Source organism: Schistocerca nitens, unplaced genomic scaffold (genome assembly GCF_023898315.1).
Source record: "Schistocerca nitens isolate TAMUIC-IGC-003100 unplaced genomic scaffold, iqSchNite1.1 HiC_scaffold_377, whole genome shotgun sequence".
Lineage (NCBI taxonomy): Eukaryota > Metazoa > Arthropoda > Insecta > Orthoptera > Acrididae > Schistocerca > Schistocerca nitens.
This window is the reverse complement of record NW_026045911.1, coordinates 1502948-1522353: the sequence shown is the minus strand read 5'-3', so window position 1 is coordinate 1522353 and position 19406 is coordinate 1502948. Positions and strand designations below refer to the sequence as shown.

The window sequence follows — 19406 nt, the reverse complement described above, 5'->3', positions numbered from 1 at the left end:
TCTGCCCTCTGTAATAAAAGACTGAGTCAACGATGAACTTGAACGGGCGTCATCGGACGTCCGCCCCCAACAAATGCAACGAACGAAATGAGAAGAAAAAAAAAGTGGTAGAATGCTCGCTTAGCACGCGGGCGGCCCGGGTTCGATTCCCGGCCGATGTATCGTTCTGCTGTTATCGCTATAATGCTGCCGCACCGATTCCTCGCTTGAGCTCCGTCAGCCTCAGGAATGTATAGCAGGATTCGCTGTGAGAAGAACCAAACACGCAGCACGCAAGAGACCGTACTTGGACGGTCGCGTGCTATTTCTGAGCTGTAACGTCGGCCTGGCCCAACAGGCCGCTGTGTTCAGGCGCCGCAAGGGCGATGGACTGTAACCTCAGGCAGTGCTGCGTTCCGTTGAAAAAGCTGCGGCAGCAGTTTAATCTAGCAAGTCGGGAAAGCACGTGTAGCAACACAACAGATTCTTCAGAGCGCGCAAACTCTCTATCTCTAATATGCGAGACTTACCAAGTTTCCTGGAACGTTGCTCGCAACGTGCCTCGGTAGCGCAGTAGGTAGCGCGTAAGTCTCATAATCTTAAGGTCGTGAGTTCGATCCTCACCCGGGGCATTTAATTTGCTGTACATCACGGCTGAATTAACGGTGTTGCTGTTGCTAGGGAACGAACTTAATTGTCATTCGTTATCCACAAGGAGTCTACGCTCAGCGTCAAAATGTTTATTTCCAATTATGACAACGTACAACTTTGATCTTTCTCTTAACCTGTTATGAGTAAAATAACGAATAGTCAATTTCGAGCTGTGCGCAAATATGCTGGCAAACAGAGAACAGCAGTGAGTCCAGGTTCAGCACGAAATACGAGAGGAAACGGAGTGAACCTCACGTCATAGCGCAAATCCGGTGTGGTCTAGTGGCGCCGGCACGGTAGCTCAGCGCGCTCGGTCAGAGGGTTAGCTGCCCTCTGTAATTAAAAAAAAACTGAGTTAATGGATCAACAACGAACTGGAACGGGTGTCTTTCGACGTCCTCCCAGAGCAGATACAACGAACGAAAACGAACAAAATGAGATTTAAAAAAAAAAAAAAAGTGGCTAGGATACCTGGCTTTCACCCAGGAGGCCCGGGTTCGATTCCCGGTACCGGAACGGAAGTTTTTACGCACCCAACGCTCCATGTTTTGGCCTTCCAACGTTCGTTTTTCGCCCTCCTTGCGGAGCTTCAACCGAATGTAATCGGGGAAAACAGGCACATGATGCAATTACTGTCAGCACCGGGGTAAAGGGAGAGGAGGCGCTGGTCAGCTGTTGGGCTGCTACCAGCGTCAGTGGGAAGTCGGTGAAGTCGCCAGTTGCGCCAGAAGCCAGATATTACCGTAGTACGCCTACACACGCGTTCCAGTTATTCACGTTGCTTGCAGCCGCTCCATCCGCAAGAAGCGTGAGCCCGGATAGCTCAGTCGGTAGAGCATTAGGCTTTTAACCTAAGGGTCCAGGGTTCGAGTCCCTGTCCGGGCGAAGATTTTTAACGTTTCCGTAATGGCTCGTCTCGTAGCGATGGTAGCCCTGCCGTAATCAGTGCACGGAGTTCGTTTCCTGTCAAAATTCTGCGCAGACGGGTTTGATTTTTCACGATTCGAGGGACTCTTCAGTTACGAGCAGTCGTGGCCGAGTGGTTAAGGCGTCTGACTAGAAATCAGATTCCCTCTGGGAGCGTAGGTTCGAGTCCTACCGACTGCGTCCGTTTTTTCTTTTTTTGTTTAAGAAGAAGGAGCAGAAAATTTCGCAGTTTGCCTGTCGTTTTGGTACCTCGCCTCTCACAGCCGTTTATAGTGCCTGTCCTTTTGATAAGGGCGAATTCCAAGCGTCAGCTTTCGCGTCAGCCGAGCAAAGTCGGGACAAGTCGGGACATACTACAGGATGGTCTGCGTGGAGTAACGACGACAAAAACGTTAATTTAACAGCACGCGGCTCACATACTATATACGAAAAAACTAGCGTTACTTGCGGTGGCCGGGAATCGAACCCGGATCAACTGCTTGGAAGGCAACTATGCTCACCATTACACCACCACCGCACAGCCGCTCCTCGCGACGCCGCGCTGTGTCGGCTTCCCGCCCGCCAGCAGCGGCCCACGGTGATAGTAGCTGTAGGCGCTTTACGAGCTAGGAGGGTGCATCCACACGCATTCGGGTAGCGCCTCCACGCACGCTGCGTCTTTGGGCGAGACTAGTCGCCGCAGCCGCAAGGTTACTCACACGATAGTGATGAGTGGTCGTTTTAAGGCAGTGTAGTGGAGGACTCCGCGTGTGTAGCACTTTTTTCGGTTTCATCCGACGTCGCTGGGTGGCAATCCCACTTTCCCTGCAGAAAACTGCTCGGGAAGCACGGGCAGCTTGTCGAGCATCGGTGGTTCAGTGGCATGTGCCTCAGTAGTGCAGTAAGCAGCGCGTAAGTCTCATAATCTTAAGGTTTGCCGGCACGATAACTCAGCGTGTTCGGTCTGACAGTTATCTGCCCTCTGTAATAAAAGACTGAGTCAACGATGAACTTGAACGGGCGTCATCGGACGTCCGCCCCCAACAAATGCAACGAACGAAATGAGAAGAAAAAAAAAGTGGTAGAATGCTCGCTTAGCACGCGGGCGGCCCGGGTTCGATTCCCGGCCGATGTATCGTTCTGCTGTTATCGCTATAATGCTGCCGCACCGATTCCTCGCTTGAGCTCCGTCAGCCTCAGGAATGTATAGCAGGATTCGCTGTGAGAAGAACCAAACACGCAGCACGCAAGAGACCGTACTTGGACGGTCGCGTGCTATTTCTGAGCTGTAACGTCGGCCTGGCCCAACAGGCCGCTGTGTTCAGGCGCCGCAAGGGCGATGGACTGTAACCTCAGGCAGTGCTGCGTTCCGTTGAAAAAGCTGCGGCAGCAGTTTAATCTAGCAAGTCGGGAAAGCACGTGTAGCAACACAACAGATTCTTCAGAGCGCGCAAACTCTCTATCTCTAATATGCGAGACTTACCAAGTTTCCTGGAACGTTGCTCGCAACGTGCCTCGGTAGCGCAGTAGGTAGCGCGTAAGTCTCATAATCTTAAGGTCGTGAGTTCGATCCTCACCCGGGGCATTTAATTTGCTGTACATCACGGCTGAATTAACGGTGTTGCTGTTGCTAGGGAACGAACTTAATTGTCATTCGTTATCCACAAGGAGTCTACGCTCAGCGTCAAAATGTTTATTTCCAATTATGACAACGTACAACTTTGATCTTTCTCTTAACCTGTTATGAGTAAAATAACGAATAGTCAATTTCGAGCTGTGCGCAAATATGCTGGCAAACAGAGAACAGCAGTGAGTCCAGGTTCAGCACGAAATACGAGAGGAAACGGAGTGAACCTCACGTCATAGCGCAAATCCGGTGTGGTCTAGTGGCGCCGGCACGGTAGCTCAGCGCGCTCGGTCAGAGGGTTAGCTGCCCTCTGTAATTAAAAAAAAACTGAGTTAATGGATCAACAACGAACTGGAACGGGTGTCTTTCGACGTCCTCCCAGAGCAGATACAACGAACGAAAACGAACAAAATGAGATTTAAAAAAAAAAAAAAAGTGGCTAGGATACCTGGCTTTCACCCAGGAGGCCCGGGTTCGATTCCCGGTACCGGAACGGAAGTTTTTACGCACCCAACGCTCCATGTTTTGGCCTTCCAACGTTCGTTTTTCGCCCTCCTTGCGGAGCTTCAACCGAATGTAATCGGGGAAAACAGGCACATGATGCAATTACTGTCAGCACCGGGGTAAAGGGAGAGGAGGCGCTGGTCAGCTGTTGGGCTGCTACCAGCGTCAGTGGGAAGTCGGTGAAGTCGCCAGTTGCGCCAGAAGCCAGATATTACCGTAGTACGCCTACACACGCGTTCCAGTTATTCACGTTGCTTGCAGCCGCTCCATCCGCAAGAAGCGTGAGCCCGGATAGCTCAGTCGGTAGAGCATTAGGCTTTTAACCTAAGGGTCCAGGGTTCGAGTCCCTGTCCGGGCGAAGATTTTTAACGTTTCCGTAATGGCTCGTCTCGTAGCGATGGTAGCCCTGCCGTAATCAGTGCACGGAGTTCGTTTCCTGTCAAAATTCTGCGCAGACGGGTTTGATTTTTCACGATTCGAGGGACTCTTCAGTTACGAGCAGTCGTGGCCGAGTGGTTAAGGCGTCTGACTAGAAATCAGATTCCCTCTGGGAGCGTAGGTTCGAGTCCTACCGACTGCGTCCGTTTTTTCTTTTTTTGTTTAAGAAGAAGGAGCAGATAATTTCGCAGTTTGCCTGTCGTTTTGGTACCTCGCCTCTCACAGCCGTTTATAGTGCCTGTCCTTTTGATAAGGGCGAATTCCAAGCGTCAGCTTTCGCGTCAGCCGAGCAAAGTCGGGACAAGTCGGGACATACTACAGGATGGTCTGCGTGGAGTAACGACGACAAAAACGTTAATTTAACAGCACGCGGCTCACATACTATATACGAAAAAACTAGCGTTACTTGCGGTGGCCGGGAATCGAACCCGGATCAACTGCTTGGAAGGCAACTATGCTCACCATTACACCACCACCGCACAGCCGCTCCTCGCGACGCCGCGCTGTGTCGGCTTCCCGCCCGCCAGCAGCGGCCCACGGTGATAGTAGCTGTAGGCGCTTTACGAGCTAGGAGGGTGCATCCACACGCATTCGGGTAGCGCCTCCACGCACGCTGCGTCTTTGGGCGAGACTAGTCGCCGCAGCCGCAAGGTTACTCACACGATAGTGATGAGTGGTCGTTTTAAGGCAGTGTAGTGGAGGACTCCGCGTGTGTAGCACTTTTTTCGGTTTCATCCGACGTCGCTGGGTGGCAATCCCACTTTCCCTGCAGAAAACTGCTCGGGAAGCACGGGCAGCTTGTCGAGCATCGGTGGTTCAGTGGCATGTGCCTCAGTAGTGCAGTAAGCAGCGCGTAAGTCTCATAATCTTAAGGTTTGCCGGCACGATAACTCAGCGTGTTCGGTCTGACAGTTATCTGCCCTCTGTAATAAAAGACTGAGTCAACGATGAACTTGAACGGGCGTCATCGGACGTCCGCCCCCAACAAATGCAACGAACGAAATGAGAAGAAAAAAAAAGTGGTAGAATGCTCGCTTAGCACGCGGGCGGCCCGGGTTCGATTCCCGGCCGATGTATCGTTCTGCTGTTATCGCTATAATGCTGCCGCACCGATTCCTCGCTTGAGCTCCGTCAGCCTCAGGAATGTATAGCAGGATTCGCTGTGAGAAGAACCAAACACGCAGCACGCAAGAGACCGTACTTGGACGGTCGCGTGCTATTTCTGAGCTGTAACGTCGGCCTGGCCCAACAGGCCGCTGTGTTCAGGCGCCGCAAGGGCGATGGACTGTAACCTCAGGCAGTGCTGCGTTCCGTTGAAAAAGCTGCGGCAGCAGTTTAATCTAGCAAGTCGGGAAAGCACGTGTAGCAACACAACAGATTCTTCAGAGCGCGCAAACTCTCTATCTCTAATATGCGAGACTTACCAAGTTTCCTGGAACGTTGCTCGCAACGTGCCTCGGTAGCGCAGTAGGTAGCGCGTAAGTCTCATAATCTTAAGGTCGTGAGTTCGATCCTCACCCGGGGCATTTAATTTGCTGTACATCACGGCTGAATTAACGGTGTTGCTGTTGCTAGGGAACGAACTTAATTGTCATTCGTTATCCACAAGGAGTCTACGCTCAGCGTCAAAATGTTTATTTCCAATTATGACAACGTACAACTTTGATCTTTCTCTTAACCTGTTATGAGTAAAATAACGAATAGTCAATTTCGAGCTGTGCGCAAATATGCTGGCAAACAGAGAACAGCAGTGAGTCCAGGTTCAGCACGAAATACGAGAGGAAACGGAGTGAACCTCACGTCATAGCGCAAATCCGGTGTGGTCTAGTGGCGCCGGCACGGTAGCTCAGCGCGCTCGGTCAGAGGGTTAGCTGCCCTCTGTAATTAAAAAAAAACTGAGTTAATGGATCAACAACGAACTGGAACGGGTGTCTTTCGACGTCCTCCCAGAGCAGATACAACGAACGAAAACGAACAAAATGAGATTTAAAAAAAAAAAAAAAAGTGGCTAGGATACCTGGCTTTCACCCAGGAGGCCCGGGTTCGATTCCCGGTACCGGAACGGAAGTTTTTACGCACCCAACGCTCCATGTTTTGGCCTTCCAACGTTCGTTTTTCGCCCTCCTTGCGGAGCTTCAACCGAATGTAATCGGGGAAAACAGGCACATGATGCAATTACTGTCAGCACCGGGGTAAAGGGAGAGGAGGCGCTGGTCAGCTGTTGGGCTGCTACCAGCGTCAGTGGGAAGTCGGTGAAGTCGCCAGTTGCGCCAGAAGCCAGATATTACCGTAGTACGCCTACACACGCGTTCCAGTTATTCACGTTGCTTGCAGCCGCTCCATCCGCAAGAAGCGTGAGCCCGGATAGCTCAGTCGGTAGAGCATTAGGCTTTTAACCTAAGGGTCCAGGGTTCGAGTCCCTGTCCGGGCGAAGATTTTTAACGTTTCCGTAATGGCTCGTCTCGTAGCGATGGTAGCCCTGCCGTAATCAGTGCACGGAGTTCGTTTCCTGTCAAAATTCTGCGCAGACGGGTTTGATTTTTCACGATTCGAGGGACTCTTCAGTTACGAGCAGTCGTGGCCGAGTGGTTAAGGCGTCTGACTAGAAATCAGATTCCCTCTGGGAGCGTAGGTTCGAGTCCTACCGACTGCGTCCGTTTTTTCTTTTTTTGTTTAAGAAGAAGGAGCAGAAAATTTCGCAGTTTGCCTGTCGTTTTGGTACCTCGCCTCTCACAGCCGTTTATAGTGCCTGTCCTTTTGATAAGGGCGAATTCCAAGCGTCAGCTTTCGCGTCAGCCGAGCAAAGTCGGGACAAGTCGGGACATACTACAGGATGGTCTGCGTGGAGTAACGACGACAAAAACGTTAATTTAACAGCACGCGGCTCACATACTATATACGAAAAAACTAGCGTTACTTGCGGTGGCCGGGAATCGAACCCGGATCAACTGCTTGGAAGGCAACTATGCTCACCATTACACCACCACCGCACAGCCGCTCCTCGCGACGCCGCGCTGTGTCGGCTTCCCGCCCGCCAGCAGCGGCCCACGGTGATAGTAGCTGTAGGCGCTTTACGAGCTAGGAGGGTGCATCCACACGCATTCGGGTAGCGCCTCCACGCACGCTGCGTCTTTGGGCGAGACTAGTCGCCGCAGCCGCAAGGTTACTCACACGATAGTGATGAGTGGTCGTTTTAAGGCAGTGTAGTGGAGGACTCCGCGTGTGTAGCACTTTTTTCGGTTTCATCCGACGTCGCTGGGTGGCAATCCCACTTTCCCTGCAGAAAACTGCTCGGGAAGCACGGGCAGCTTGTCGAGCATCGGTGGTTCAGTGGCATGTGCCTCAGTAGTGCAGTAAGCAGCGCGTAAGTCTCATAATCTTAAGGTTTGCCGGCACGATAACTCAGCGTGTTCGGTCTGACAGTTATCTGCCCTCTGTAATAAAAGACTGAGTCAACGATGAACTTGAACGGGCGTCATCGGACGTCCGCCCCCAACAAATGCAACGAACGAAATGAGAAGAGAAAAAAAGTGGTAGAATGCTCGCTTAGCACGCGGGCGGCCCGGGTTCGATTCCCGGCCGATGTATCGTTCTGCTGTTATCGCTATAATGCTGCCGCACCGATTCCTCGCTTGAGCTCCGTCAGCCTCAGGAATGTATAGCAGGATTCGCTGTGAGAAGAACCAAACACGCAGCACGCAAGAGACCGTACTTGGACGGTCGCGTGCTATTTCTGAGCTGTAACGTCGGCCTGGCCCAACAGGCCGCTGTGTTCAGGCGCCGCAAGGGCGATGGACTGTAACCTCAGGCAGTGCTGCGTTCCGTTGAAAAAGCTGCGGCAGCAGTTTAATCTAGCAAGTCGGGAAAGCACGTGTAGCAACACAACAGATTCTTCAGAGCGCGCAAACTCTCTATCTCTAATATGCGAGACTTACCAAGTTTCCTGGAACGTTGCTCGCAACGTGCCTCGGTAGCGCAGTAGGTAGCGCGTAAGTCTCATAATCTTAAGGTCGTGAGTTCGATCCTCACCCGGGGCATTTAATTTGCTGTACATCACGGCTGAATTAACGGTGTTGCTGTTGCTAGGGAACGAACTTAATTGTCATTCGTTATCCACAAGGAGTCTACGCTCAGCGTCAAAATGTTTATTTCCAATTATGACAACGTACAACTTTGATCTTTCTCTTAACCTGTTATGAGTAAAATAACGAATAGTCAATTTCGAGCTGTGCGCAAATATGCTGGCAAACAGAGAACAGCAGTGAGTCCAGGTTCAGCACGAAATACGAGAGGAAACGGAGTGAACCTCACGTCATAGCGCAAATCCGGTGTGGTCTAGTGGCGCCGGCACGGTAGCTCAGCGCGCTCGGTCAGAGGGTTAGCTGCCCTCTGTAATTAAAAAAAAACTGAGTTAATGGATCAACAACGAACTGGAACGGGTGTCTTTCGACGTCCTCCCAGAGCAGATACAACGAACGAAAACGAACAAAATGAGATTTAAAAAAAAAAAAAAAGTGGCTAGGATACCTGGCTTTCACCCAGGAGGCCCGGGTTCGATTCCCGGTACCGGAACGGAAGTTTTTACGCACCCAACGCTCCATGTTTTGGCCTTCCAACGTTCGTTTTTCGCCCTCCTTGCGGAGCTTCAACCGAATGTAATCGGGGAAAACAGGCACATGATGCAATTACTGTCAGCACCGGGGTAAAGGGAGAGGAGGCGCTGGTCAGCTGTTGGGCTGCTACCAGCGTCAGTGGGAAGTCGGTGAAGTCGCCAGTTGCGCCAGAAGCCAGATATTACCGTAGTACGCCTACACACGCGTTCCAGTTATTCACGTTGCTTGCAGCCGCTCCATCCGCAAGAAGCGTGAGCCCGGATAGCTCAGTCGGTAGAGCATTAGGCTTTTAACCTAAGGGTCCAGGGTTCGAGTCCCTGTCCGGGCGAAGATTTTTAACGTTTCCGTAATGGCTCGTCTCGTAGCGATGGTAGCCCTGCCGTAATCAGTGCACGGAGTTCGTTTCCTGTCAAAATTCTGCGCAGACGGGTTTGATTTTTCACGATTCGAGGGACTCTTCAGTTACGAGCAGTCGTGGCCGAGTGGTTAAGGCGTCTGACTAGAAATCAGATTCCCTCTGGGAGCGTAGGTTCGAGTCCTACCGACTGCGTCCGTTTTTTCTTTTTTTGTTTAAGAAGAAGGAGCAGATAATTTCGCAGTTTGCCTGTCGTTTTGGTACCTCGCCTCTCACAGCCGTTTATAGTGCCTGTCCTTTTGATAAGGGCGAATTCCAAGCGTCAGCTTTCGCGTCAGCCGAGCAAAGTCGGGACAAGTCGGGACATACTACAGGATGGTCTGCGTGGAGTAACGACGACAAAAACGTTAATTTAACAGCACGCGGCTCACATACTATATACGAAAAAACTAGCGTTACTTGCGGTGGCCGGGAATCGAACCCGGATCAACTGCTTGGAAGGCAACTATGCTCACCATTACACCACCACCGCACAGCCGCTCCTCGCGACGCCGCGCTGTGTCGGCTTCCCGCCCGCCAGCAGCGGCCCACGGTGATAGTAGCTGTAGGCGCTTTACGAGCTAGGAGGGTGCATCCACACGCATTCGGGTAGCGCCTCCACGCACGCTGCGTCTTTGGGCGAGACTAGTCGCCGCAGCCGCAAGGTTACTCACACGATAGTGATGAGTGGTCGTTTTAAGGCAGTGTAGTGGAGGACTCCGCGTGTGTAGCACTTTTTTCGGTTTCATCCGACGTCGCTGGGTGGCAATCCCACTTTCCCTGCAGAAAACTGCTCGGGAAGCACGGGCAGCTTGTCGAGCATCGGTGGTTCAGTGGCATGTGCCTCAGTAGTGCAGTAAGCAGCGCGTAAGTCTCATAATCTTAAGGTTTGCCGGCACGATAACTCAGCGTGTTCGGTCTGACAGTTATCTGCCCTCTGTAATAAAAGACTGAGTCAACGATGAACTTGAACGGGCGTCATCGGACGTCCGCCCCCAACAAATGCAACGAACGAAATGAGAAGAGAAAAAAAGTGGTAGAATGCTCGCTTAGCACGCGGGCGGCCCGGGTTCGATTCCCGGCCGATGTATCGTTCTGCTGTTATCGCTATAATGCTGCCGCACCGATTCCTCGCTTGAGCTCCGTCAGCCTCAGGAATGTATAGCAGGATTCGCTGTGAGAAGAACCAAACACGCAGCACGCAAGAGACCGTACTTGGACGGTCGCGTGCTATTTCTGAGCTGTAACGTCGGCCTGGCCCAACAGGCCGCTGTGTTCAGGCGCCGCAAGGGCGATGGACTGTAACCTCAGGCAGTGCTGCGTTCCGTTGAAAAAGCTGCGGCAGCAGTTTAATCTAGCAAGTCGGGAAAGCACGTGTAGCAACACAACAGATTCTTCAGAGCGCGCAAACTCTCTATCTCTAATATGCGAGACTTACCAAGTTTCCTGGAACGTTGCTCGCAACGTGCCTCGGTAGCGCAGTAGGTAGCGCGTAAGTCTCATAATCTTAAGGTCGTGAGTTCGATCCTCACCCGGGGCATTTAATTTGCTGTACATCACGGCTGAATTAACGGTGTTGCTGTTGCTAGGGAACGAACTTAATTGTCATTCGTTATCCACAAGGAGTCTACGCTCAGCGTCAAAATGTTTATTTCCAATTATGACAACGTACAACTTTGATCTTTCTCTTAACCTGTTATGAGTAAAATAACGAATAGTCAATTTCGAGCTGTGCGCAAATATGCTGGCAAACAGAGAACAGCAGTGAGTCCAGGTTCAGCACGAAATACGAGAGGAAACGGAGTGAACCTCACGTCATAGCGCAAATCCGGTGTGGTCTAGTGGCGCCGGCACGGTAGCTCAGCGCGCTCGGTCAGAGGGTTAGCTGCCCTCTGTAATTAAAAAAAAACTGAGTTAATGGATCAACAACGAACTGGAACGGGTGTCTTTCGACGTCCTCCCAGAGCAGATACAACGAACGAAAACGAACAAAATGAGATTTAAAAAAAAAAAAAAAAGTGGCTAGGATACCTGGCTTTCACCCAGGAGGCCCGGGTTCGATTCCCGGTACCGGAACGGAAGTTTTTACGCACCCAACGCTCCATGTTTTGGCCTTCCAACGTTCGTTTTTCGCCCTCCTTGCGGAGCTTCAACCGAATGTAATCGGGGAAAACAGGCACATGATGCAATTACTGTCAGCACCGGGGTAAAGGGAGAGGAGGCGCTGGTCAGCTGTTGGGCTGCTACCAGCGTCAGTGGGAAGTCGGTGAAGTCGCCAGTTGCGCCAGAAGCCAGATATTACCGTAGTACGCCTACACACGCGTTCCAGTTATTCACGTTGCTTGCAGCCGCTCCATCCGCAAGAAGCGTGAGCCCGGATAGCTCAGTCGGTAGAGCATTAGGCTTTTAACCTAAGGGTCCAGGGTTCGAGTCCCTGTCCGGGCGAAGATTTTTAACGTTTCCGTAATGGCTCGTCTCGTAGCGATGGTAGCCCTGCCGTAATCAGTGCACGGAGTTCGTTTCCTGTCAAAATTCTGCGCAGACGGGTTTGATTTTTCACGATTCGAGGGACTCTTCAGTTACGAGCAGTCGTGGCCGAGTGGTTAAGGCGTCTGACTAGAAATCAGATTCCCTCTGGGAGCGTAGGTTCGAGTCCTACCGACTGCGTCCGTTTTTTCTTTTTTTGTTTAAGAAGAAGGAGCAGATAATTTCGCAGTTTGCCTGTCGTTTTGGTACCTCGCCTCTCACAGCCGTTTATAGTGCCTGTCCTTTTGATAAGGGCGAATTCCAAGCGTCAGCTTTCGCGTCAGCCGAGCAAAGTCGGGACAAGTCGGGACATACTACAGGATGGTCTGCGTGGAGTAACGACGACAAAAACGTTAATTTAACAGCACGCGGCTCACATACTATATACGAAAAAACTAGCGTTACTTGCGGTGGCCGGGAATCGAACCCGGATCAACTGCTTGGAAGGCAACTATGCTCACCATTACACCACCACCGCACAGCCGCTCCTCGCGACGCCGCGCTGTGTCGGCTTCCCGCCCGCCAGCAGCGGCCCACGGTGATAGTAGCTGTAGGCGCTTTACGAGCTAGGAGGGTGCATCCACACGCATTCGGGTAGCGCCTCCACGCACGCTGCGTCTTTGGGCGAGACTAGTCGCCGCAGCCGCAAGGTTACTCACACGATAGTGATGAGTGGTCGTTTTAAGGCAGTGTAGTGGAGGACTCCGCGTGTGTAGCACTTTTTTCGGTTTCATCCGACGTCGCTGGGTGGCAATCCCACTTTCCCTGCAGAAAACTGCTCGGGAAGCACGGGCAGCTTGTCGAGCATCGGTGGTTCAGTGGCATGTGCCTCAGTAGTGCAGTAAGCAGCGCGTAAGTCTCATAATCTTAAGGTTTGCCGGCACGATAACTCAGCGTGTTCGGTCTGACAGTTATCTGCCCTCTGTAATAAAAGACTGAGTCAACGATGAACTTGAACGGGCGTCATCGGACGTCCGCCCCCAACAAATGCAACGAACGAAATGAGAAGAAAAAAAAAGTGGTAGAATGCTCGCTTAGCACGCGGGCGGCCCGGGTTCGATTCCCGGCCGATGTATCGTTCTGCTGTTATCGCTATAATGCTGCCGCACCGATTCCTCGCTTGAGCTCCGTCAGCCTCAGGAATGTATAGCAGGATTCGCTGTGAGAAGAACCAAACACGCAGCACGCAAGAGACCGTACTTGGACGGTCGCGTGCTATTTCTGAGCTGTAACGTCGGCCTGGCCCAACAGGCCGCTGTGTTCAGGCGCCGCAAGGGCGATGGACTGTAACCTCAGGCAGTGCTGCGTTCCGTTGAAAAAGCTGCGGCAGCAGTTTAATCTAGCAAGTCGGGAAAGCACGTGTAGCAACACAACAGATTCTTCAGAGCGCGCAAACTCTCTATCTCTAATATGCGAGACTTACCAAGTTTCCTGGAACGTTGCTCGCAACGTGCCTCGGTAGCGCAGTAGGTAGCGCGTAAGTCTCATAATCTTAAGGTCGTGAGTTCGATCCTCACCCGGGGCATTTAATTTGCTGTACATCACGGCTGAATTAACGGTGTTGCTGTTGCTAGGGAACGAACTTAATTGTCATTCGTTATCCACAAGGAGTCTACGCTCAGCGTCAAAATTTTTATTTCCAATTATGACAACGTACAACTTTGATCTTTCTCTTAACCTGTTATGAGTAAAATAACGAATAGTCAATTTCGAGCTGTGCGCAAATATGCTGGCAAACAGAGAACAGCAGTGAGTCCAGGTTCAGCACGAAATACGAGAGGAAACGGAGTGAACCTCACGTCATAGCGCAAATCCGGTGTGGTCTAGTGGCGCCGGCACGGTAGCTCAGCGCGCTCGGTCAGAGGGTTAGCTGCCCTCTGTAATTAAAAAAAAACTGAGTTAATGGATCAACAACGAACTGGAACGGGTGTCTTTCGACGTCCTCCCAGAGCAGATACAACGAACGAAAACGAACAAAATGAGATTTAAAAAAAAAAAAAAAAGTGGCTAGGATACCTGGCTTTCACCCAGGAGGCCCGGGTTCGATTCCCGGTACCGGAACGGAAGTTTTTACGCACCCAACGCTCCATGTTTTGGCCTTCCAACGTTCGTTTTTCGCCCTCCTTGCGGAGCTTCAACCGAATGTAATCGGGGAAAACAGGCACATGATGCAATTACTGTCAGCACCGGGGTAAAGGGAGAGGAGGCGCTGGTCAGCTGTTGGGCTGCTACCAGCGTCAGTGGGAAGTCGGTGAAGTCGCCAGTTGCGCCAGAAGCCAGATATTACCGTAGTACGCCTACACACGCGTTCCAGTTATTCACGTTGCTTGCAGCCGCTCCATCCGCAAGAAGCGTGAGCCCGGATAGCTCAGTCGGTAGAGCATTAGGCTTTTAACCTAAGGGTCCAGGGTTCGAGTCCCTGTCCGGGCGAAGATTTTTAACGTTTCCGTAATGGCTCGTCTCGTAGCGATGGTAGCCCTGCCGTAATCAGTGCACGGAGTTCGTTTCCTGTCAAAATTCTGCGCAGACGGGTTTGATTTTTCACGATTCGAGGGACTCTTCAGTTACGAGCAGTCGTGGCCGAGTGGTTAAGGCGTCTGACTAGAAATCAGATTCCCTCTGGGAGCGTAGGTTCGAGTCCTACCGACTGCGTCCGTTTTTTCTTTTTTTGTTTAAGAAGAAGGAGCAGAAAATTTCGCAGTTTGCCTGTCGTTTTGGTACCTCGCCTCTCACAGCCGTTTATAGTGCCTGTCCTTTTGATAAGGGCGAATTCCAAGCGTCAGCTTTCGCGTCAGCCGAGCAAAGTCGGGACAAGTCGGGACATACTACAGGATGGTCTGCGTGGAGTAACGACGACAAAAACGTTAATTTAACAGCACGCGGCTCACATACTATATACGAAAAAACTAGCGTTACTTGCGGTGGCCGGGAATCGAACCCGGATCAACTGCTTGGAAGGCAACTATGCTCACCATTACACCACCACCGCACAGCCGCTCCTCGCGACGCCGCGCTGTGTCGGCTTCCCGCCCGCCAGCAGCGGCCCACGGTGATAGTAGCTGTAGGCGCTTTACGAGCTAGGAGGGTGCATCCACACGCATTCGGGTAGCGCCTCCACGCACGCTGCGTCTTTGGGCGAGACTAGTCGCCGCAGCCGCAAGGTTACTCACACGATAGTGATGAGTGGTCGTTTTAAGGCAGTGTAGTGGAGGACTCCGCGTGTGTAGCACTTTTTTCGGTTTCATCCGACGTCGCTGGGTGGCAATCCCACTTTCCCTGCAGAAAACTGCTCGGGAAGCACGGGCAGCTTGTCGAGCATCGGTGGTTCAGTGGCATGTGCCTCAGTAGTGCAGTAAGCAGCGCGTAAGTCTCATAATCTTAAGGTTTGCCGGCACGATAACTCAGCGTGTTCGGTCTGACAGTTATCTGCCCTCTGTAATAAAAGACTGAGTCAACGATGAACTTGAACGGGCGTCATCGGACGTCCGCCCCCAACAAATGCAACGAACGAAATGAGAAGAAAAAAAAAGTGGTAGAATGCTCGCTTAGCACGCGGGCGGCCCGGGTTCGATTCCCGGCCGATGTATCGTTCTGCTGTTATCGCTATAATGCTGCCGCACCGATTCCTCGCTTGAGCTCCGTCAGCCTCAGGAATGTATAGCAGGATTCGCTGTGAGAAGAACCAAACACGCAGCACGCAAGAGACCGTACTTGGACGGTCGCGTGCTATTTCTGAGCTGTAACGTCGGCCTGGCCCAACAGGCCGCTGTGTTCAGGCGCCGCAAGGGCGATGGACTGTAACCTCAGGCAGTGCTGCGTTCCGTTGAAAAAGCTGCGGCAGCAGTTTAATCTAGCAAGTCGGGAAAGCACGTGTAGCAACACAACAGATTCTTCAGAGCGCGCAAACTCTCTATCTCTAATATGCGAGACTTACCAAGTTTCCTGGAACGTTGCTCGCAACGTGCCTCGGTAGCGCAGTAGGTAGCGCGTAAGTCTCGTAATCTTAAGGTCGTGAGTTCGATCCTCACCCGGGGCATTTAATTTGCTGTACATCACGGCTGAATTAACGGTGTTGCTGTTGCTAGGGAACGAACTTAATTGTCATTCGTTATCCACAAGGAGTCTACGCTCAGCGTCAAAATGTTTATTTCCAATTATGACAACGTACAACTTTGATCTTTCTCTTAACCTGTTATGAGTAAAATAACGAATAGTCAATTTCGAGCTGTGCGCAAATATGCTGGCAAACAGAGAACAGCAGTGAGTCCAGGTTCAGCACGAAATACGAGAGGAAACGGAGTGAACCTCACGTCATAGCGCAAATCCGGTGTGGTCTAGTGGCGCCGGCACGGTAGCTCAGCGCGCTCGGTCAGAGGGTTAGCTGCCCTCTGTAATTAAAAAAAAACTGAGTTAATGGATCAACAACGAACTGGAACGGGTGTCTTTCGACGTCCTCCCAGAGCAGATACAACGAACGAAAACGAACAAAATGAGATTTAAAAAAAAAAAAAAGTGGCTAGGATACCTGGCTTTCACCCAGGAGGCCCGGGTTCGATTCCCGGTACCGGAACGGAAGTTTTTACGCACCCAACGCTCCATGTTTTGGCCTTCCAACGTTCGTTTTTCGCCCTCCTTGCGGAGCTTCAACCGAATGTAATCGGGGAAAACAGGCACATGATGCAATTACTGTCAGCACCGGGGTAAAGGGAGAGGAGGCGCTGGTCAGCTGTTGGGCTGCTACCAGCGTCAGTGGGAAGTCGGTGAAGTCGCCAGTTGCGCCAGAAGCCAGATATTACCGTAGTACGCCTACACACGCGTTCCAGTTATTCACGTTGCTTGCAGCCGCTCCATCCGCAAGAAGCGTGAGCCCGGATAGCTCAGTCGGTAGAGCATTAGGCTTTTAACCTAAGGGTCCAGGGTTCGAGTCCCTGTCCGGGCGAAGATTTTTAACGTTTCCGTAATGGCTCGTCTCGTAGCGATGGTAGCCCTGCCGTAATCAGTGCACGGAGTTCGTTTCCTGTCAAAATTCTGCGCAGACGGGTTTGATTTTTCACGATTCGAGGGACTCTTCAGTTACGAGCAGTCGTGGCCGAGTGGTTAAGGCGTCTGACTAGAAATCAGATTCCCTCTGGGAGCGTAGGTTCGAGTCCTACCGACTGCGTCCGTTTTTTCTTTTTTTGTTTAAGAAGAAGGAGCAGAAAATTTCGCAGTTTGCCTGTCGTTTTGGTACCTCGCCTCTCACAGCCGTTTATAGTGCCTGTCCTTTTGATAAGGGCGAATTCCAAGCGTCAGCTTTCGCGTCAGCCGAGCAAAGTCGGGACAAGTCGGGACATACTACAGGATGGTCTGCGTGGAGTAACGACGACAAAAACGTTAATTTAACAGCACGCGGCTCACATACTATATACGAAAAAACTAGCGTTACTTGCGGTGGCCGGGAATCGAACCCGGATCAACTGCTTGGAAGGCAACTATGCTCACCATTACACCACCACCGCACAGCCGCTCCTCGCGACGCCGCGCTGTGTCGGCTTCCCGCCCGCCAGCAGCGGCCCACGGTGATAGTAGCTGTAGGCGCTTTACGAGCTAGGAGGGTGCATCCACACGCATTCGGGTAGCGCCTCCACGCACGCTGCGTCTTTGGGCGAGACTAGTCGCCGCAGCCGCAAGGTTACTCACACGATAGTGATGAGTGGTCGTTTTAAGGCAGTGTAGTGGAGGACTCCGCGTGTGTAGCACTTTTTTCGGTTTCATCCGACGTCGCTGGGTGGCAATCCCACTTTCCCTGCAGAAAACTGCTCGGGAAGCACGGGCAGCTTGTCGAGCATCGGTGGTTCAGTGGCATGTGCCTCAGTAGTGCAGTAAGCAGCGCGTAAGTCTCATAATCTTAAGGTTTGCCGGCACGATAACTCAGCGTGTTCGGTCTGACAGTTATCTGCCCTCTGTAATAAAAGACTGAGTCAACGATGAACTTGAACGGGCGTCATCGGACGTCCGCCCCCAACAAATGCAACGAACGAAATGAGAAGAAAAAAAAAGTGGTAGAATGCTCGCTTAGCACGCGGGCGGCCCGGGTTCGATTCCCGGCCGATGTATCGTTCTGCTGTTATCGCTATAATGCTGCCGCACCGATTCCTCGCTTGAGCTCCGTCAGCCTCAGGAATGTATAGCAGGATTCGCTGTGAGAAGAACCAAACACGCAGCACGCAAGAGACCGTACTTGGACGGTCGCGTGCTATTTCTGAGCTGTAACGTCGGCCTGGCCCAACAGGCCGCTGTGTTCAGGCGCCGCAAGGGCGATGGACTGTAACCTCAGGCAGTGCTGCGTTCCGTTGAAAAAGCTGCGGCAGCAGTTTAATCTAGCAAGTCGGGAAAGCACGTGTAGCAACACAACAGATTCTTCAGAGCGCGCAAACTCTCTATCTCTAATATGCGAGACTTACCAAGTTTCCTGGAACGTTGCTCGCAACGTGCCTCGGTAGCGCAGTAGGTAGCGCGTAAGTCTCATAATCTTAAGGTCGTGAGTTCGATCCTCACCCGGGGCATTTAATTTGCTGTACATCACGGCTGAATTAACGGTGTTGCTGTTGCTAGGGAACGAACTTAATTGTCATTCGTTATCCACAAGGAGTCTACGCTCAGCGTCAAAATGTTTATTTCCAATTATGACAACGTACAACTTTGATCTTTCTCTTAACCTGTTATGAGTAAAATAACGAATAGTCAATTTCGAGCTGTGCGCAAATATGCTGGCAAACAGAGAACAGCAGTGAGTCCAGGTTCAGCACGAAATACGAGAGGAAACGGAGTGAACCTCACGTCATAGCGCAAATCCGGTGTGGTCTAGTGGCGCCGGCACGGTAGCTCAGCGCGCTCGGTCAGAGGGTTAGCTGCCCTCTGTAATTAAAAAAAAACTGAGTTAATGGATCAACAACGAACTGGAACGGGTGTCTTTCGACGTCCTCCCAGAGCAGATACAACGAACGAAAACGAACAAAATGAGATTTAAAAAAAAAAAAAAGTGGCTAGGATACCTGGCTTTCACCCAGGAGGCCCGGGTTCGATTCCCGGTACCGGAACGGAAGTTTTTACGCACCCAACGCTCCATGTTTTGGCCTTCCAACGTTCGTTTTTCGCCCTCCTTGCGGAGCTTCAACCGAATGTAATCGGGGAAAACAGGCACATGATGCAATTACTGTCAGCACCGGGGTAAAGGGAGAGGAGGCGCTGGTCAGCTGTTGGGCTGCTACCAGCGTCAGTGGGAAGTCGGTGAAGTCGCCAGTTGCGCCAGAAGCCAGATATTACCGTAGTACGCCTACACACGCGTTCCAGTTATTCACGTTGCTTGCAGCCGCTCCATCCGCAAGAAGCGTGAGCCCGGATAGCTCAGTCGGTAGAGCATTAGGCTTTTAACCTAAGGGTCCAGGGTTCGAGTCCCTGTCCGGGCGAAGATTTTTAACGTTTCCGTAATGGCTCGTCTCGTAGCGATGGTAGCCCTGCCGTAATCAGTGCACGGAGTTCGTTTCCTGTCAAAATTCTGCGCAGACGGGTTTGATTTTTCACGATTCGAGGGACTCTTCAGTTACGAGCAGTCGTGGCCGAGTGGTTAAGGCGTCTGACTAGGAATCAGATTCCCTCTGGGAGCGTAGGTTCGAGTCCTACCGACTGCGTCCGTTTTTTCTTTTTTTGTTTAAGAAGAAGGAGCAGAAAATTTCGCAGTTTGCCTGTCGTTTTGGTACCTCGCCTCTCACAGCCGTTTATAGTGCCT

At 51.7% G+C, this 19406-nt stretch overlaps 31 non-coding genes across 31 annotated transcripts; 24 read left to right on the top strand and 7 right to left on the bottom strand.

Annotated features, from left to right (window-relative positions):
• Positions 1–538: 538 nt before the first annotated feature.
• Positions 539–611, top strand: Trnam-cau (transfer RNA methionine (anticodon CAU)). Its single transcript has one exon. It is a non-coding gene; the product is annotated as a tRNA-Met (tRNA).
• Positions 612–1442: 831 nt separating this feature from the next.
• Trnak-uuu (transfer RNA lysine (anticodon UUU)) lies at positions 1443–1515 on the top strand. Its single transcript has one exon. It is a non-coding gene; the product is annotated as a tRNA-Lys (tRNA).
• A 140-nt stretch (positions 1516–1655) lies between these two features.
• Trnas-aga (transfer RNA serine (anticodon AGA)) lies at positions 1656–1737 on the top strand. The gene has a single exon. It is a non-coding gene; the product is annotated as a tRNA-Ser (tRNA).
• Positions 1738–2002: 265 nt separating this feature from the next.
• On the bottom strand, positions 2003–2074 carry Trnag-ucc (transfer RNA glycine (anticodon UCC)). The gene has a single exon. It is a non-coding gene; the product is annotated as a tRNA-Gly (tRNA).
• Positions 2075–3048: 974 nt separating this feature from the next.
• On the top strand, positions 3049–3121 carry Trnam-cau (transfer RNA methionine (anticodon CAU)). The gene has a single exon. It is a non-coding gene; the product is annotated as a tRNA-Met (tRNA).
• An 831-nt stretch (positions 3122–3952) lies between these two features.
• Positions 3953–4025, top strand: Trnak-uuu (transfer RNA lysine (anticodon UUU)). Its single transcript has one exon. It is a non-coding gene; the product is annotated as a tRNA-Lys (tRNA).
• Positions 4026–4165: 140 nt separating this feature from the next.
• On the top strand, positions 4166–4247 carry Trnas-aga (transfer RNA serine (anticodon AGA)). Its single transcript has one exon. It is a non-coding gene; the product is annotated as a tRNA-Ser (tRNA).
• A 265-nt stretch (positions 4248–4512) lies between these two features.
• Trnag-ucc (transfer RNA glycine (anticodon UCC)) lies at positions 4513–4584 on the bottom strand. Its single transcript has one exon. It is a non-coding gene; the product is annotated as a tRNA-Gly (tRNA).
• A 974-nt stretch (positions 4585–5558) lies between these two features.
• Positions 5559–5631, top strand: Trnam-cau (transfer RNA methionine (anticodon CAU)). The gene has a single exon. It is a non-coding gene; the product is annotated as a tRNA-Met (tRNA).
• Positions 5632–6463: 832 nt separating this feature from the next.
• Trnak-uuu (transfer RNA lysine (anticodon UUU)) lies at positions 6464–6536 on the top strand. Its single transcript has one exon. It is a non-coding gene; the product is annotated as a tRNA-Lys (tRNA).
• Positions 6537–6676: 140 nt separating this feature from the next.
• On the top strand, positions 6677–6758 carry Trnas-aga (transfer RNA serine (anticodon AGA)). The gene has a single exon. It is a non-coding gene; the product is annotated as a tRNA-Ser (tRNA).
• Positions 6759–7023: 265 nt separating this feature from the next.
• On the bottom strand, positions 7024–7095 carry Trnag-ucc (transfer RNA glycine (anticodon UCC)). Its single transcript has one exon. It is a non-coding gene; the product is annotated as a tRNA-Gly (tRNA).
• Positions 7096–8069: 974 nt separating this feature from the next.
• On the top strand, positions 8070–8142 carry Trnam-cau (transfer RNA methionine (anticodon CAU)). Its single transcript has one exon. It is a non-coding gene; the product is annotated as a tRNA-Met (tRNA).
• An 831-nt stretch (positions 8143–8973) lies between these two features.
• Trnak-uuu (transfer RNA lysine (anticodon UUU)) lies at positions 8974–9046 on the top strand. Its single transcript has one exon. It is a non-coding gene; the product is annotated as a tRNA-Lys (tRNA).
• A 140-nt stretch (positions 9047–9186) lies between these two features.
• Positions 9187–9268, top strand: Trnas-aga (transfer RNA serine (anticodon AGA)). Its single transcript has one exon. It is a non-coding gene; the product is annotated as a tRNA-Ser (tRNA).
• A 265-nt stretch (positions 9269–9533) lies between these two features.
• On the bottom strand, positions 9534–9605 carry Trnag-ucc (transfer RNA glycine (anticodon UCC)). The gene has a single exon. It is a non-coding gene; the product is annotated as a tRNA-Gly (tRNA).
• A 974-nt stretch (positions 9606–10579) lies between these two features.
• On the top strand, positions 10580–10652 carry Trnam-cau (transfer RNA methionine (anticodon CAU)). Its single transcript has one exon. It is a non-coding gene; the product is annotated as a tRNA-Met (tRNA).
• An 832-nt stretch (positions 10653–11484) lies between these two features.
• On the top strand, positions 11485–11557 carry Trnak-uuu (transfer RNA lysine (anticodon UUU)). The gene has a single exon. It is a non-coding gene; the product is annotated as a tRNA-Lys (tRNA).
• A 140-nt stretch (positions 11558–11697) lies between these two features.
• On the top strand, positions 11698–11779 carry Trnas-aga (transfer RNA serine (anticodon AGA)). The gene has a single exon. It is a non-coding gene; the product is annotated as a tRNA-Ser (tRNA).
• Positions 11780–12044: 265 nt separating this feature from the next.
• Trnag-ucc (transfer RNA glycine (anticodon UCC)) lies at positions 12045–12116 on the bottom strand. Its single transcript has one exon. It is a non-coding gene; the product is annotated as a tRNA-Gly (tRNA).
• Positions 12117–13090: 974 nt separating this feature from the next.
• Positions 13091–13163, top strand: Trnam-cau (transfer RNA methionine (anticodon CAU)). The gene has a single exon. It is a non-coding gene; the product is annotated as a tRNA-Met (tRNA).
• An 832-nt stretch (positions 13164–13995) lies between these two features.
• Trnak-uuu (transfer RNA lysine (anticodon UUU)) lies at positions 13996–14068 on the top strand. Its single transcript has one exon. It is a non-coding gene; the product is annotated as a tRNA-Lys (tRNA).
• A 140-nt stretch (positions 14069–14208) lies between these two features.
• Trnas-aga (transfer RNA serine (anticodon AGA)) lies at positions 14209–14290 on the top strand. Its single transcript has one exon. It is a non-coding gene; the product is annotated as a tRNA-Ser (tRNA).
• Positions 14291–14555: 265 nt separating this feature from the next.
• Positions 14556–14627, bottom strand: Trnag-ucc (transfer RNA glycine (anticodon UCC)). Its single transcript has one exon. It is a non-coding gene; the product is annotated as a tRNA-Gly (tRNA).
• A 974-nt stretch (positions 14628–15601) lies between these two features.
• On the top strand, positions 15602–15674 carry Trnat-cgu (transfer RNA threonine (anticodon CGU)). The gene has a single exon. It is a non-coding gene; the product is annotated as a tRNA-Thr (tRNA).
• Positions 15675–16504: 830 nt separating this feature from the next.
• On the top strand, positions 16505–16577 carry Trnak-uuu (transfer RNA lysine (anticodon UUU)). Its single transcript has one exon. It is a non-coding gene; the product is annotated as a tRNA-Lys (tRNA).
• Positions 16578–16717: 140 nt separating this feature from the next.
• Trnas-aga (transfer RNA serine (anticodon AGA)) lies at positions 16718–16799 on the top strand. The gene has a single exon. It is a non-coding gene; the product is annotated as a tRNA-Ser (tRNA).
• Positions 16800–17064: 265 nt separating this feature from the next.
• Positions 17065–17136, bottom strand: Trnag-ucc (transfer RNA glycine (anticodon UCC)). The gene has a single exon. It is a non-coding gene; the product is annotated as a tRNA-Gly (tRNA).
• A 974-nt stretch (positions 17137–18110) lies between these two features.
• Trnam-cau (transfer RNA methionine (anticodon CAU)) lies at positions 18111–18183 on the top strand. Its single transcript has one exon. It is a non-coding gene; the product is annotated as a tRNA-Met (tRNA).
• Positions 18184–19013: 830 nt separating this feature from the next.
• Positions 19014–19086, top strand: Trnak-uuu (transfer RNA lysine (anticodon UUU)). The gene has a single exon. It is a non-coding gene; the product is annotated as a tRNA-Lys (tRNA).
• Positions 19087–19226: 140 nt separating this feature from the next.
• On the top strand, positions 19227–19308 carry Trnap-agg (transfer RNA proline (anticodon AGG)). The gene has a single exon. It is a non-coding gene; the product is annotated as a tRNA-Pro (tRNA).
• Positions 19309–19406: the final 98 nt, after the last annotated feature.